This window comes from Aulonocara stuartgranti (genome assembly GCF_965226115.1).
Source record: "Aulonocara stuartgranti genome assembly, chromosome: 15".
Taxonomy (NCBI): domain Eukaryota; kingdom Metazoa; phylum Chordata; class Actinopteri; order Cichliformes; family Cichlidae; genus Aulonocara; species Aulonocara stuartgranti.
Window position 1 is genome coordinate 1,813,728 of NC_138951.1, and position 14,607 is coordinate 1,828,334.

At 42.3% G+C, this 14,607-nt stretch overlaps 1 long non-coding RNA gene across 1 annotated transcript; it reads right to left on the bottom strand.

Annotated features, from left to right (window-relative positions):
- Positions 1 to 213: 213 nt before the first annotated feature.
- LOC309688681 lies at positions 214 to 3,276 on the bottom strand. The gene is made up of 3 exons (XR_014271141.1): positions 2,916 to 3,276; positions 968 to 1,624; positions 214 to 763 (listed from the first exon to the last, which is right to left on the bottom strand). It is a non-coding gene; the product is annotated as an uncharacterized lncRNA (long non-coding RNA).
- Positions 3,277 to 14,607: the final 11,331 nt, after the last annotated feature.

Sequence of the window (14,607 nt, forward strand, 5' to 3'; positions counted from 1 at the left end):
TGTGTATAAAATAGCTTCAATAAAAAGCTATGAAATACTTAAAATTTACCCCATATTTACGTATATATTCAACAGCTACTTACTCACTGAAATTAGGTAAAATTAATTTTATAATTACTAATAAAATTTAATTGTCAGTTGATAAACATCACCTATTCATATAAGGTAAAATGCACCCCCCAAAAAAGACATTCAGATGGTTCATCATCTCAATGTTTTTATTCCATAAAATCACAGAATAAAGTGCAACACAACAGCTAATGCGGACAAAAAAGGCCACTTTGTCCATTTTAAAAGCCAAAAGCACAGAAACTCTACAAGGTTGCTTCTGTGCATGTACGTTATCAAAAATGTGGATACATATACAGAACACTAACACCAACATTAAATCTGTGCTTGCTGTCAGAAGAAAAATTACAGCTCCATCAAGCTATGTCTGGACAAAAGATCCTCTGGGAACAGGAGGGGAAACGTGTGTGTGTTGCACAAGCTTATTTTTGACCTTTTTCAGTAGTTTGGCCCCGTCAAGCTCCAAAAAAAGTTTTTGAAAAGTATCAAATGTGTTCTTCAGCTCCTTCAGATATTCGAGGTTGAGGGCATATATCAGTCCCATCAGCAGTACACATGCCTTTGTTCGGCTTCCACATCCCTCCATCACTTGGTTTCCCTCAATCACAACGGTCACATCTGATGGATCCTCCTCAGCCATGATGTTGTGGATCACGATCACCTTCATCATATTGTCTGTGTAATCCTCACATTCCTACGTGTTAAAAAGAAAGAAACAAAAAGCATGCACACGTTTTATTTTATTTAAGATGCTTTTTCAATACATTTCAGTTGATCTAAAGAGGGGAGTGGACAGAAGATGAATGGAGAAGGGGAGAACAGGGGATAGGAGAGGACAGGAGAGAAGAACATTAGGATCCCTTGAGTTAATAAGTAATCTGTTATCAATATGACAAACCTGGCAGTCATGAAAAAGATCTTCTTGTCTTTCCCCGAGGTAGCTAATGAGGCAGCAGATAAGGAGATCCCTTTTCTTCTCAATGCTCTGTGTCTGTAGGGAGATACAATTTAGTGAAAAGACTAAGTCGAGTGATTTACTTACATTAAGACTGAATTAAAAACAAAAACGTGGCTGATGCCTCTCTCCAGCTTTCAACAGGTGAGAGGCTGGGTACCCCCTGGACAGTCAATCACAAGGCAACACAGAGACAGACAGGATAAACAACCATGCACGCACACACTCAAACCTAAGGACAGTTTGGAGAGACCAATTAACCTAACAGCCATGCTCTCTGACTGTGGGAGGAAGCTGGAGTACCCGGGGGAACCCACACATGCACAGGGAGAACATGCAAACTCCATGCATAAAGACCCTGGGCCAGGATTCGAACCCAGGACCTTCTTGCTACCCACTGCAGCCCTCCATAATTACATATTTGTGAATTTAGTCAAATAACATGCGTCATTCAAAGTGTCCAGCAGAGGTCTCATCTTGGAACCAGCAGCTCCTCCTTTAGCAGGCATAAGCTGCAAAAGACCTGGTGTGTACTCAGCAAGTTTCAGCATGAATGTCTCCACCAACGAAACTGGTGATGCATCTGAACTCTTCGATGATCTAAGAAGGGGACAAAAAAAAATACATTTTAAATGACAGACCAGATCTCATATTTATAACATGAATGTTTTTTTATTTATTTGTTTTCCTTCTGAAAAATCTCTCTATAGCTGGAGTTCATGATGCTGCTGTGTTTCCACGCAGTGCGATCATCTGAGCGGATAATGAAGCAGATACGTGAGCAAAGCTGTGTCTGCATGACAGAACAAGCGACTACTGCCGCGCACATTTTTAAATACAAGCAAGCATGCTTCAGAGCTTTTCAGAAAGTTCTGGTGCTGCTATACCAAAGCCGCCAGTTACAGCTGAGAGAAAGCTTTCCGTGAACTCTCCGCGATGATGAGGAGCTACAGATCAATGGGGAGACGCAGACAGAAACAACAGCTGATTTTTAAGAGTTTAAAACACGACTGCTGGGAATGATCTGCCCAATGTTCATAGAATCTCAAAGACATACAGGATTTAAGTTTGTTTACCTGTTTTATGTGTTGACCCAGAAGCAGAGCCAACACAACTTAAGGATTGCGCCTCTCATTTCTCAAAAAAATCGTCTGATGTCCATTTTGTTTTCTATCAAAGCAGGAAAGTAGTTTGCAAAGACTGTGATTCAAATTCATGGGCTGCATCCTCCCAAGGCCGCATTTGTAGACCGATTACGCCACAGCGAAGGCTGTCCAAATTCGTGGACTCCTCCGAATGCAGCCGACAAATGCGTCCTCCTTTTCCTCGAATTTGAAGGAAGGATGGGTCGGGTGTGTCCTTCGTGACCCACTATATCCCAGAATTCATATTGCGGCCCAGCCAAACTCCAGTTTCCGGCAATGGCGGCCGCTACTAAGTTTTAAAATTACTCTTATTAATCTTTCTGGGTCACAAAATAAACTTTTAACATATTTTCAGGCGAGAATGTGGGTGTGTAAACTTCAAATATCTGCTCCGTTTATCGAGACATCGCATATTTGCAAAAGTGCTCCAACATTTTCGGAGACGTCTGTTACCCACCAGCTCGATAGCTAGCCGAGAGCTCGAGGGTCACTAGAGCCGCCGAGAACGCCACAATCCCGGCACATCATTTTCAGATCACCACAGTCTTTCGCTGAACACATTTCATTGCAACTTACCGGCAGTTGTCTAGACGGTTAACAGACAACAGCAGATTCAAAGTTTTATTTCAAGTAATGGTGCATTACACAGACGTAAGCAATACAAGTGAAGTGTAATAGCTCATCACATCAAAAATTACCATTTGCATACGCTATTATATATTATTCACCCTGTGTAAATAGATTACCTTCACTTCTGTGGTTCGATCGGGTTTGTTGGAAGCCGGAAAAAGGACCCAGAATTTGCTTCCTGTCCCGCTTGGTCAAAAAGCGCGGTCTGGCGCAATTAGGAACATAAGACTCATTGTTTTACTGTATTTTCTAATGTAATGTTGTTACTGTTAGGAAAAGGGTATAATTAACCCATTACTTTATAATTCCTTGGCTGAGTGCAATAATAGAGTAAATTTTACATGATTTGCATAATTATATATACCTCTCTCCAAAATAGCTTTTATCAGTGCATGTTGTAGTACATGTAGAATTACAATAAAGGGCTGTTCCATTCTAATTCTACTCTATTCTAATATTTTTCTCTGACAAATAAAAATGAGATGTAAATTTTATTTGTATACCTCCTAATCGCCCATCTCATGGGTGGGATGTGTCTGGCTCAGTTAGACAGATGGATACGTGCCATGTTCCTGAGTAGGTTAGGTCAGGTTAATAAAATGCTAGTATTTCATCATCAAAGCTGAAGTACACAACAGAGATTAAATTAATTGTCAGAAAATCACAAACAGCCTGCGTCAGGACACATTAGAAAAATATTCACCACCCTAAACTGTACACAGAGGCCGAGCCCACTGTATTTCATTCTTGGGTATAAACACACTTTGTAATGCTGTGAGTTGCACCGTGCGACTCTACAGGCACTGGCACTAGCTTCAAGTGGCCACAGGAGGAGCTGTGGTTTTTGGCACATGTGTGCTCTGGAGGCTGGCCATGGTCATTATCCTGGTCTTGGTCATTAACTCTAATGCAATTCTATTTTCACATGTATCTCACAGTGTGACAAACGCCTGAGACTGTAACTGAGGAAAAGCTCCCACACAGCTTTATTCACAGTGGCATGTCCACTGCATATCATTTTCTCACTTTTTTTTAAAGTAAGACTTTACCTGCTAACTCATTTCCTTATTGGCTAATGTTGGTCCTGCATAGCCAACTAATGGGGAACTATTTAGCTTTGCTTTATTTTCTGTCATAGATACAGTAAACTTTTATAATAGCAGCTGCTCATATTAAAGAAAGTTTTAAATAATGAGATAATAATTAGGTACTGATCAGGGTGCTATAACTACTCCATTTGAGACCATTCTTTCTCCTTTTGACTCTCTGTCATGACCGTGAGAGCAAACATCTCATTTCCAGCAAAGAAGTCCAACCTGCTTGTGCACCAACACCATGCAGAGCTTCTCTTGTAGAGTCCAAAAAACAAATTATAGAGCTGTAAATATACATGCAGGCCACCTTGAAAGCATTTACTAGGAGAAAAAACCACACCTGCTATTTTATAGATTTTATATATGGATTTAAAGTGCAGCACTTTGATATAAAATGTGAATAGCTTGTTATTTACAAGAGAGAGAATAACTAGTTTAATGGTCACGATGGTTATAAGATTACAAAGGAAGAATTGTGGCTCTCAAATATTTTAGTAAGCGAGGTGACATGACAGTGTGAGGAGCAGTAAGTGTGCTTTTCTCTGCTGGGCATTATGAAAGGGGCAGGTTTGGATAGATATTGTCAATTCTGTAAAGCACATTTCATTCAGCTCTGCATCTCGAACGCTCGGAACAATAGAGCAGCCAAGCACAATACTGCGTCTATGCAGGAATCTGTCTCAAACTGTTAACTTCATCCCTCTTGAAATCCTGTTGGCAGATAATGACATACTTACGTTTCGAGGGTTTAACAAGTGGAGGACTGATTCTCTCTGCTACTCTTTTCCTGTACTGAAAGCAGTGAGAAACAATAAAGTGTTGCCATTTTACAATAAATAAAGTGTAATAAATAAAGTGTTGCCAAGTGTCATGCCATGTCAGTCAACATCCAGCATCCACTGCAGAGGATGACATGCAAAGGGTTGGGTTAACCTTTAATTACAGCCTATAGTACACAGTGTTGAAAGGCAAGTGATTCATAGACATTAATAAGTTGTGCATTAAAACGATGGCTTGGTATTCATGACATGCTCTAACAGAAGCATTGTGGAGGTTCAAAAGGAGATCACTTGATTGTCTGTATAACATCCAGCCTCAGCACAGATGACTTTTAGTCATTCTAAATGTTGTTATGACTGCGAGCTCTGCAGCTGAGGCCTACCTGATAGCATCACATTGTACACAAAGCGCACTTCCGTTGCCGGGCTTGGCGAGCGCACGTTGAATCCAAGGTTCACAGATCCTCTCCTATCAGTATGACTGATCGCCGGCATCTGTGCTGAGCTAGCACAAGCTAATGATGCATCGCATTGACTGCATTGATCCAAATGTCGCACTTCAGCCTTATAAAATCAGAGTGACTATAGAATAACGATGAGGTGAAAAGATAACTGAAAGACATTGCCCTACGATGGACGGGTGACCTCTCCATGGTTCAGCCCTGTGATGCTGTCTGTGGAAATGGTTATATGATAGTATATAGGGACACTTTTTAATCAGAGTAAGCATCGTCAGTTAAACCCCTGGGATATTGATCTGGTTGGTTAAGCAGAAGAGGGAGTTGATAATCAGTTTCGGCTGCTTTGGTGTTATGTCCCAAAACAGGAATGGTTTTACAGGTGGAGGCTCCTCATGTTTGCTATTTTTTTCACTAGTTTTGCATTTGGCTAGTGTCAAAAGCAGAGATACTGGGAAACAGGCAGTTACTCTGGGAGAGCTAGACAGGGCCATAGAAGGCCCTCAACCATCACTGGGACCAGTATCTGCTCCTTTCTGCAAGCAGGACCAGGATGAGCACTGCCAGGACTACAATATAACTTCCAGCAGGCCACCGGTGTGAATGTCTTCGACCAAACAATCAGGAACAGACTATGGGGATGGCCCGAAGGCCCGACATCCTCTAGTGGGCTCTGTGCTCATTGCCTGTCACCATGGAGCCTGGGTGGCATTTACCATAGAATACCAGAATTGGCAGGTACAACAGTTGTGTCCTGTGCTTTTCACAGATGGAAACAAGTTTCCCTCAAGCACATGCAGATGTGAAAGGGTCTGGAGAAGGTTTAAGAATCTCATGCTGCCTGTAATATTGTTGAGCATGACTGATTTGGTGGGGGGTCAATATATCTACGGAGGGATGTCCTGACTCCTAATTATCAGGATGAAACTGTTGGACCCACTGTCAGCCATATGCTGGTGCAGTTGATCCTGGGTTTCCCCTTATGCACAACAGTGGCTGACTTCATGCACTGAAAGTATGCATACAGTTCCTGGAGGATGAAGGAATTGACACATTGACCGTCCTCCACGCTTGCCTGATCTAGATCCAATAGAGAAGCTCTGGGACTTTATGTTTGGGTCCATCTGACGCTGCCAGGTTGCTCCTCAAAATGTCCAGGAGCTCAGTGCTTCCCTGGTCCAGGTCTGGGAGGAGATCCCCCAGGACACCATCCGTCGTCTTATTAGGATCGCGCCCCAGTGTTGTCATAAAAACTAAAAGTACCATTTTGAGTTGCTGCAACGAAATCCCAACAGCATGGACCAGCCTGCTGCATCATTTTTTAACTTTGATTTTTGTCTTTGAATTTGTAGGTTGATCTAACAATGTGGCATCCTTTCATTCCTAACACGCTCCCCCTGCATATGGATATGCAGCATGAATTTTTCCCCATTGAGATTTGATGTGTTTTTAAAATGTTCCTTAAATTTTTTTTGAGCCGTGACTGTGTAATCTGAATAATCTGAGTAATTAGTGGCTATATCGGATACTCTGATATTTAGAAAAGGTACAGCAGGAAACACACTTGGTTAATTTCGACTGGCTGTGTTATGTTCATTACATTTTGATAAAATAAATATCCATAGCTGTTCTGATTCCAGAGATCTCATTTTGGTATGAGCACAACCGTATAATTATTACAGTAGCTCCTAGATATCAATGAAAACCACTCATTAAAACCAATCATCACTTAGTTATTTGCTGATTAGTCCCCGGAAGTTAAATTCCAATCATTTTTAGCAGTAGATAGCTATTATTATCTCATTAATAATTTGCCCCTCTTCATTTTTTAAACTAGCTCTGAATTTTTTCTGTAGCGTGTTCTACTGGTAGCACACGGACTCCATCATAAAGTCTGAATCTCCAGCAAAAGGAATGTTTAGGTGGAGGTTAATGAAGGCTGACTGGGTGAGAGAGCAGAATGGCGCCAGGGAGCTCGCCAGGCCTCAGCCCCTCCAGGGAATCACAAAAGACCTGCAAGTAGAGGAGATCATGGCCCTGCCAATCCTTGATACCCCTTGAAAAGGACAGACATTGTCTGGCCTGTGCTCTCATGCCTGAAAATAAGCATTCCTCTGGGCAATTTAAGCTGTTGTGGATGCCAAGAAGCAGAAAAAAAGGATCTGGTGATGCACGGTTAATGTTGGCAGATTAAAAAGAATCCTTGACAGCTGTGCACATTTGTGTAGGTAAATTCAACCTTATGGGTAAGGATTATTTCAAAATATGAATGTGCACTGTTAGACGACTTATAATTCTCAATTAAGTGCTATATGTGAATAATTAAAAATGACACTTTTTGCGGTTATATTTACACAGCAACTAAAATAATAGTCACGTTAGCAGCTGCTTTACCTTTTTTTACACAGCACATCGCTGTTAATGAGCAGCTTCAGAGCCGATACCACACATCACATGTTCTCCATATAATATGTAGAAATAGAAAATAATACACGATTTAGCTGTGAAAAATACTTTGATTTCCTTTTTTTGTCACACAACATTCAGATCATCGAAGAATGCAGTTTTCAAATGATGATGTCGTTCAAATCTACCTGGGCCTGCATGAAAACGTCATTGCCTCCTAAAACTTATAACTGGTTGTGCAGTGAGTCTTTCACATCGCTGGGGAGGACATGTGTCCGCTGTTCTTTGCAGAATAGTTTTAATTCAGTCACACTGGAGGGTGAACGGCATGCTTATAGTCATGCAAAGCATCACAGTTGGAATTGGTAATGGTAAATGGCCTGTATTTGTATAGTGCTTTTCTAGTCCTTAAGGACCCCAAAGCGCTTTACACAACCAGTCATTCACACATTCACACACTGGTGATGGCAGCTACATTGTAGCCACAGCCACCCTGGGGCGCACTGACAGAGGCGAGGCTGCCTGACACTGGCGCCGTGGCCCCTCTGACCACCACCAGTAGGCAACGGGTGAAGTGTCTTTCCCAAGGACACAACAACCGAGACCTGTCCAAGCCGGGGCTCAAACCAGCAACCTTCCAATTACAAGGCGAACTCCCAACTCTTGAGCCACGATCGCCCCTGGAATTAAGTCCAGACTTTGACTAGGCCACTCCAAAAACTGCATTTTGTTGTGTTGTATTAGACATTCAGACTTGTTGGTGTTTTTTGGATCAGTAAAATAACCCAAATGAGCTTTAACATCAGGGCATGACCAGTCTGCTTCAGGAATCTCTGCTGGAGACCAAGACGTCCAGAACCTGACGTCCAGAACCTGAACCAGCAAAGCAGCCCCAAATCATCAGACTCGCACCACATTGTTTGGCTGTTGGTATCATGTTCTTTTTATGAAACGCTGTGTTAGTTTTATCCCAGATATAAGAAATACCAGATGCAACTTTTGTCTCATCGGTGCACACAGTGTTTCCCAGTGTTGGGATCATTGAGATGTTTTTTGGCACATGTGAGATGAGCCTTTGTTCTTTTTGGTCAGAAGAACTCGTCTGTTGGTGCCATTTTTGCCCAATAACTGAGGCCTGGAGGTTTTTAGGTGGTGTTCTGGGTTCTTTTTTGACCTCTGGGTGAATCTCACCGGTTGATGCGCTCTTGGGCTAATTTTGGTGATGAAAGTTCACACTGTTCAAGGTTTTCAGCTCTCACTGTGGTTCAGCCCCAAAGCCTTATAAATAGCTTTATAGCCATTTCCAGACTGATAGATGTCACTGACTTTGTTTCTCAGCTGTGATGTGACATGTTGCTTTGTGACATCTTTTAGCTTACTTCACTTTGTCAGACAGGCTCTATTACAGCAGGTCCGGCAGTGATCAGCTAATTTATGATTCAACAAGGTTGGTTTGCAGCTCCTTCCTCATAAAAAATAAAATATTCATTTTATTATCTTTAAGGTTAGAATTTGTTTGATGATCTGAAACCTATAAATGTGACAAACAAATAAGAAATCAGAAAAAGGGCAAATACTGATCTGCGATGTAGACAATTCAAGGCACTAATGCTGCTGTAGTGCTCAGAGGCAAACATCACTGTAGATTAAAATGTTGAAGCTCTTTCAGCTTCAGTAAAGTGAACTCACTATTCTCCCACGTGTTACAATCAAGCACAGTATCCGTATTAAACAGAGTAGAAAATGAAAGATAGATTATTAATATGTTCAATACACCGTTAAATAAGAAAATTCATTATTCAACTAAAATCCGGTTTGGAATAATTAGTGTTTGGTGTAATGGCTGCCATTTATCAGAGATGACAGGACTTCACATATTCAGACCAGTCATTTGAAGCCAGAGCTTTTCAGTATTGGCACCTTGACGCAATTCCACATTCAGGGAAGTGGACCAAATGGGCCAGCTGGAGGAAGTACGACTACAGGAGTGGTTCGCTGAATGCCATAATCACAGAGAACACGTTTCAATCAGCGAGAGTACCTGACTCAGAAGCTTGACCAAAACGGTTAGCAGGTTAGAACAGCTGGCCCGGTCCTGAATGCAGCAGCTGAAAGGATCTACGTGCAGAAGATAAAAACACTGCAGATGCCCAACCACATATCAATCACATGCAGACGCGAGGGGAGGACGATGAGCCAAGATGTCAGAGGAAATTGTCCAGGCGTAGGAGAGTGAAAGCACTCAGACGTCTGAAAAAAATGGAATAATTTCATAAAGAACATCAGGATTATATATTTAACACAACGCTTGAATGTTATCTCTTTTGCCTGTTCTGTAAACTGACAGTGAAGAGCATAAATCAGAATAAAGATATAGATTTACGAGTTTACGGCTCCTTATTTTTCCTCATTTTTCCTCTCAGCCATATTGTCCCATAGATCTACAAGGCCTGACACTTCGATGAGCCTATTCCAAGCGAGTGATATTGCACCATAGATTTTAACAACGTGACAGAAACACCAATACAGTGCTGAACAAAGAGGCATTAAGGCAAAGATAAACCTCTCTGAAAAGGACATAAATCTGCAAGGGCCTGGTTTAAGATGGAGCCCAGAAGGGTGATGGCCATCCTTAATCAATAAGAAGCTCATCAAGAAAGGTTTCTGCTACTCTGCTGAAACTTATACCGTGACTGGAAGGAGCATCTGCTTTTAGAGCACACTTAGCTTTGCTGGTCCAATTAGTTACCGATTGTGCTGTGACAGTATTCTTACATCCCAGGCAAAACCATCTGGTTGGGAATTTGGAAAGTTTCTTTAAAGTAAGTAATTTTAGACACGTTTCATCGTTTGGTTTGTTTGTCTCATTAAATCCAGTGGAGGTTAAACTGAAATACTGACAAATACGGCAGATGGACACGGGGGAAATTAGTCTCCTGGTATACATGAATGTGCTGACAAGTTTCAGCTAAACAGGCACACGACAAAGTCTCACTGGGGTTTTGATAAAAGGTCATCTCAAGTGTTAATCCCCAGAGTCCATCAGTTACATGGACAGTGACTGGCCAATAAGCTTAAAGTTCACTGCGGGTTCAGTATGGAGAAACCTGAGATCGAGTTCTTTTCACTCAGTGTGAGGTCAGCTGTGGCTGCATTTGTTGTCTAATGTACTGGAAACCAGGATTTTGTGTTTCCTTATTGCCCAGTAAAGTCTTATTCAATTCAATTCAATTCAATTTTATTTATACAGCACCAAATCCCAACAACAGTCGCCTCAAGGTGCTTTATATTGTAAGGTCGACCCTACAATAATAGATACAGAGAAAAACCCAACAATCCTATGACCCCCTATGAGCAGCACTTTGGTGACAGTGGGAAGGAAAAACTCCCTTTTAACAGGAAGAAACCTCCGGCAGAACCAGGGTCAGGGAGAGGCGGAGCCATCTGCTGTGATTGGTTGGGGAGAGAGAAGGAAGACAGGATAAAGACATGCTGTGGAAGAGAGACAGAGATTAATAACAAGTATGATTCAGTGCAGAGAGGTCTGTTAACACATAGTGAGCGAAGTGCATCATGGGAATCCCCCAGCAGCCTACACCTATCGCAGCATAACTAAGGGAGGATCCAGGGTCACCTGGTCCAGCCCTAACTATATGCTTCAGCAAAAAGGAAAGTTTGAAGCCTAATCTTAAAAGTAGAGATAGTGTCTGTCTTATTTATTTTAAACATTAAAAGTTGGTAAGTATTAAGTCTGACTTAATGTAAATTAATGTTAATTTAATTTTCTTCATCAGTCCTTGTAAGTGTGGTTGCTACAGTTTTGGTGGTGCCACAGTCTACAGCCACTATCCGGTTGTTCAGTCTGGTGTCACTAGCCGTGTCTGGGTCTAAACTCCGCTGCAGGTCCATATATCAAACGATCACTGTGGCATTACTGAGAGTTGAAAAACTGTCTAAAGTCTTTCATCTTTAATAAAATGATCAGCGTTCTGCTCTACCAGGTGTAACAATTGGGCAGGGATAGCTCAGTAGGTAGAGTGGTGGCCCCATGATCGGAAGGTCGGGGGTTCGATTCCCCTGAACAGCTACCCTGAGGTACCCCTGAGCAAGGTACCGTCCCTACACGCTGCTCCCCGGGCGCCCAATGGCTGCCCACTGCTTCACAGAGTGAATGGGTTAAATGCAGAGAGGGATTTTCCCCACGGGGACCAATAAAGTACACACTTTCTTCTTCTAAAATTGAGTTTAACATCCAGGCATCCATGAAAACGGAATTTATGACATTTAACGGAGTTAGAAGTTAGCAGGAAGTTAGCTCGCTAGCTTCTATCTAAATACAATATAGCATGTCCTGACTGCGGGGTTTTGGAAACAAATTCAAACGTACAGCTCTGCTATCACTTCCAGCATAAATGAAGACAGGAAACTAAACAGCAGTGACGTTTGTAGGGTTACTGAAGTTGGGCTAGCTGGTATATAATGATGTGCTACGTGACCGCTAGCGACACAGCTATGTTAGCATAATATAAACAAGCTAACTTTTTTCCCACTCGATAAAAGTTAACGTGAGTGTTCTCGGTGGTCAGGAACAAATGTAATCGCATGGCAGGATGCTGTAAAAGGACCAAACTTCAGCCAGGAGAACAACTGAGATAATCCATCCACAATACGAGGTTAGTCATTCATATACTGCTGCATGGGCTGGGCTGTAGTTACATCCTAAGGTTTTAAAAACTGAGCTTAAATAAATGATTAGCGGTAATAAAAGCCGAGGGAGGTCAACAGTGATCACTGACTGTTTTAGGAGCTTTTTGAGATCAAATAGAAGAAAATACAAAACATTAAACATGTTAACAACACAAAAGCCATATTAAACGCAGACTACTTTAGGCCCGGAAGTAGGATTCGTCACGTCATCACTTAACAATCGGAGTGTCCATAGTGTGACTGTAGCATTACTGAAGCTTCTCCCAACTTTACCCATCAATTTAAATTCCTACAAACATCCATGCTTCCCTTATAATTATTTAATAATTAATATTTAATCTTGGCAGCCGGGGATCAGTCCGCTAGGGCCTCCGCTCATGGCCGCCACCTGGCACACAATGCACCTGACCCCTATGGCGCCTCCTGTGGGTGGTGGGTCTGCGGGAGGATGGGCCCATGTCTCCTCTTCGGGCTGTGCCGGGCCCCATGGACTAAGGCCCGGCCACCAGACGCTCGCCCTCGGGCACCCTCCCCGGGCCTGGCTCCAGGGCGAGGCCCCGGTAACCCTATCCCGGGCTGGGTAAACTGTTCCCTCGATGTTCTCTTCATAAGGGTCTTCTGAATCGCTCTTTGTCAATTTGCCATGGGAGATCCTACCAGGGGGCAAAAGCCCCCAGACAACATAGCCCCTGGGATCCCTGGGACACACAAACCCCTCCATCATGATAAGGTAGTGATTCACGGAGAAGCACGGGAGGAGGCCCCGGGGCAGACCCAGGACACGCTGGAGAGATTATATCTCTCGGCTGGCCTGGGAACGCCTTGATGTTCCCCCAGATAAGCTGGAGGAGGTGGCTGGGGAGAGGGAGGTCTGGGCTTCTCTGTTTAGGCTGCTGCCCCCGCGACCCGGCCTCGGATAAAGCGGATGAAGATGGATGGATGGATGGATGGATATTTAATCACACCATGAGCATGAGGCTGCCGTGTTATTTAGTGAAGCGTCTTGGTAGATATGGCATAGTTCTAATGCAATTATTTAAATGCTAATTAATAACTGTTAGCAACTATAGATCTGGTGCTAAGATGGTAAGACTGATGCAATTCTACGTTCTCAACAGCTGCAAAAAAGTTTAACATTTTGTTTATGTTTTATAGCTTTTTTGTATAAAAACCCATTTACACATTCCAAAGTCAATGCCGACATCGACTGTTATCTTAACCAAGGGCAAAGCATGTCAAAGGCAGTGAGGAAGTGAAGACCTTTAATTTTGAAGCCAGTACGAAGGATGATAGGAAAATCCTTGACAGCTGCTGGTTAACGGTTAATGTGACATTAGCTTTGATTGCATGTACACAGGCCAGAGGTGTGCTAGAAATGCTAACGCTGTAGCACACTCAGTTTGTTTTCAAGTCTGTCATGAAATTTTCACAACTCTCTGTGTTTAATGGTAACTTTTTTGCTCGCAAGCTAAACTCTGCTGGCTCTCCAGTTAGCATATTATACATCAGCTTCAAAGACACAGTTGTACTCTGGGTTATGTTACCAGCTGACAGCTACTTTATATTTATAGAATCTGGGGTTAAAGTACATAACCAATATTCTTTTGCCTTGCATTTGCAGGGGCTAAGTGACCTATCAAAGCTGACTGGAGACAGGGACGTCTTAAAGAGGCAGGAGATAAAACAGAGTGAAAAACGGCGCTGCAGCAGAATTCAGTCTGAGATACACAAAGTGTTTAAAATAAGAAGGTTATGAACAAATCATTAGAAGCTTCTTTAACGTTAACATTTTGACCATTTAGCGTGCGTCTTTGTGAAACAAAGATTTGGATTAAAGCTGATATTTTCTGATGCTTTCCACTTTAGTGTTGCCATTTAATAATCCAGCATGAAGTACTTCTGTGAATGAGTAGATTTAGGTTTACTGCTAATTTGCAACATGGCTGAACTTACTGAATATGGATCAACGCAGCAGCAAAGCATGTTCAACATTTTTGCCAGGCTGCTATTTATATATGTAGCTTATATTGGTATGAGCGCCTTTCAGGTGCTCCACTGTCTAATTGAAGTCCCCGTAGAATGGAGCCTGGACCTCCTGACCTCCTAACGTCCTTGACATTTTCTGTTACACCTGAAATAATTACACAGCTTCAAAGATCAAACCGAAATAAAGCAATGAAAGGGGAAAAAAGGTGGCATGTGATCTTGGATATGGGGAAAATGCTAAACTGTTTCTCAGTGCTGCCCTTGAGGTGCTGTAATATTTTGCCTTCCAAGAACAGTGCATCCCTTTGTTAAGAAATCTTTGCGTTTTGCCATTTCAAAGATCTTCATTCAAGTCTGGTTGAGCATCTGGCATTGTAT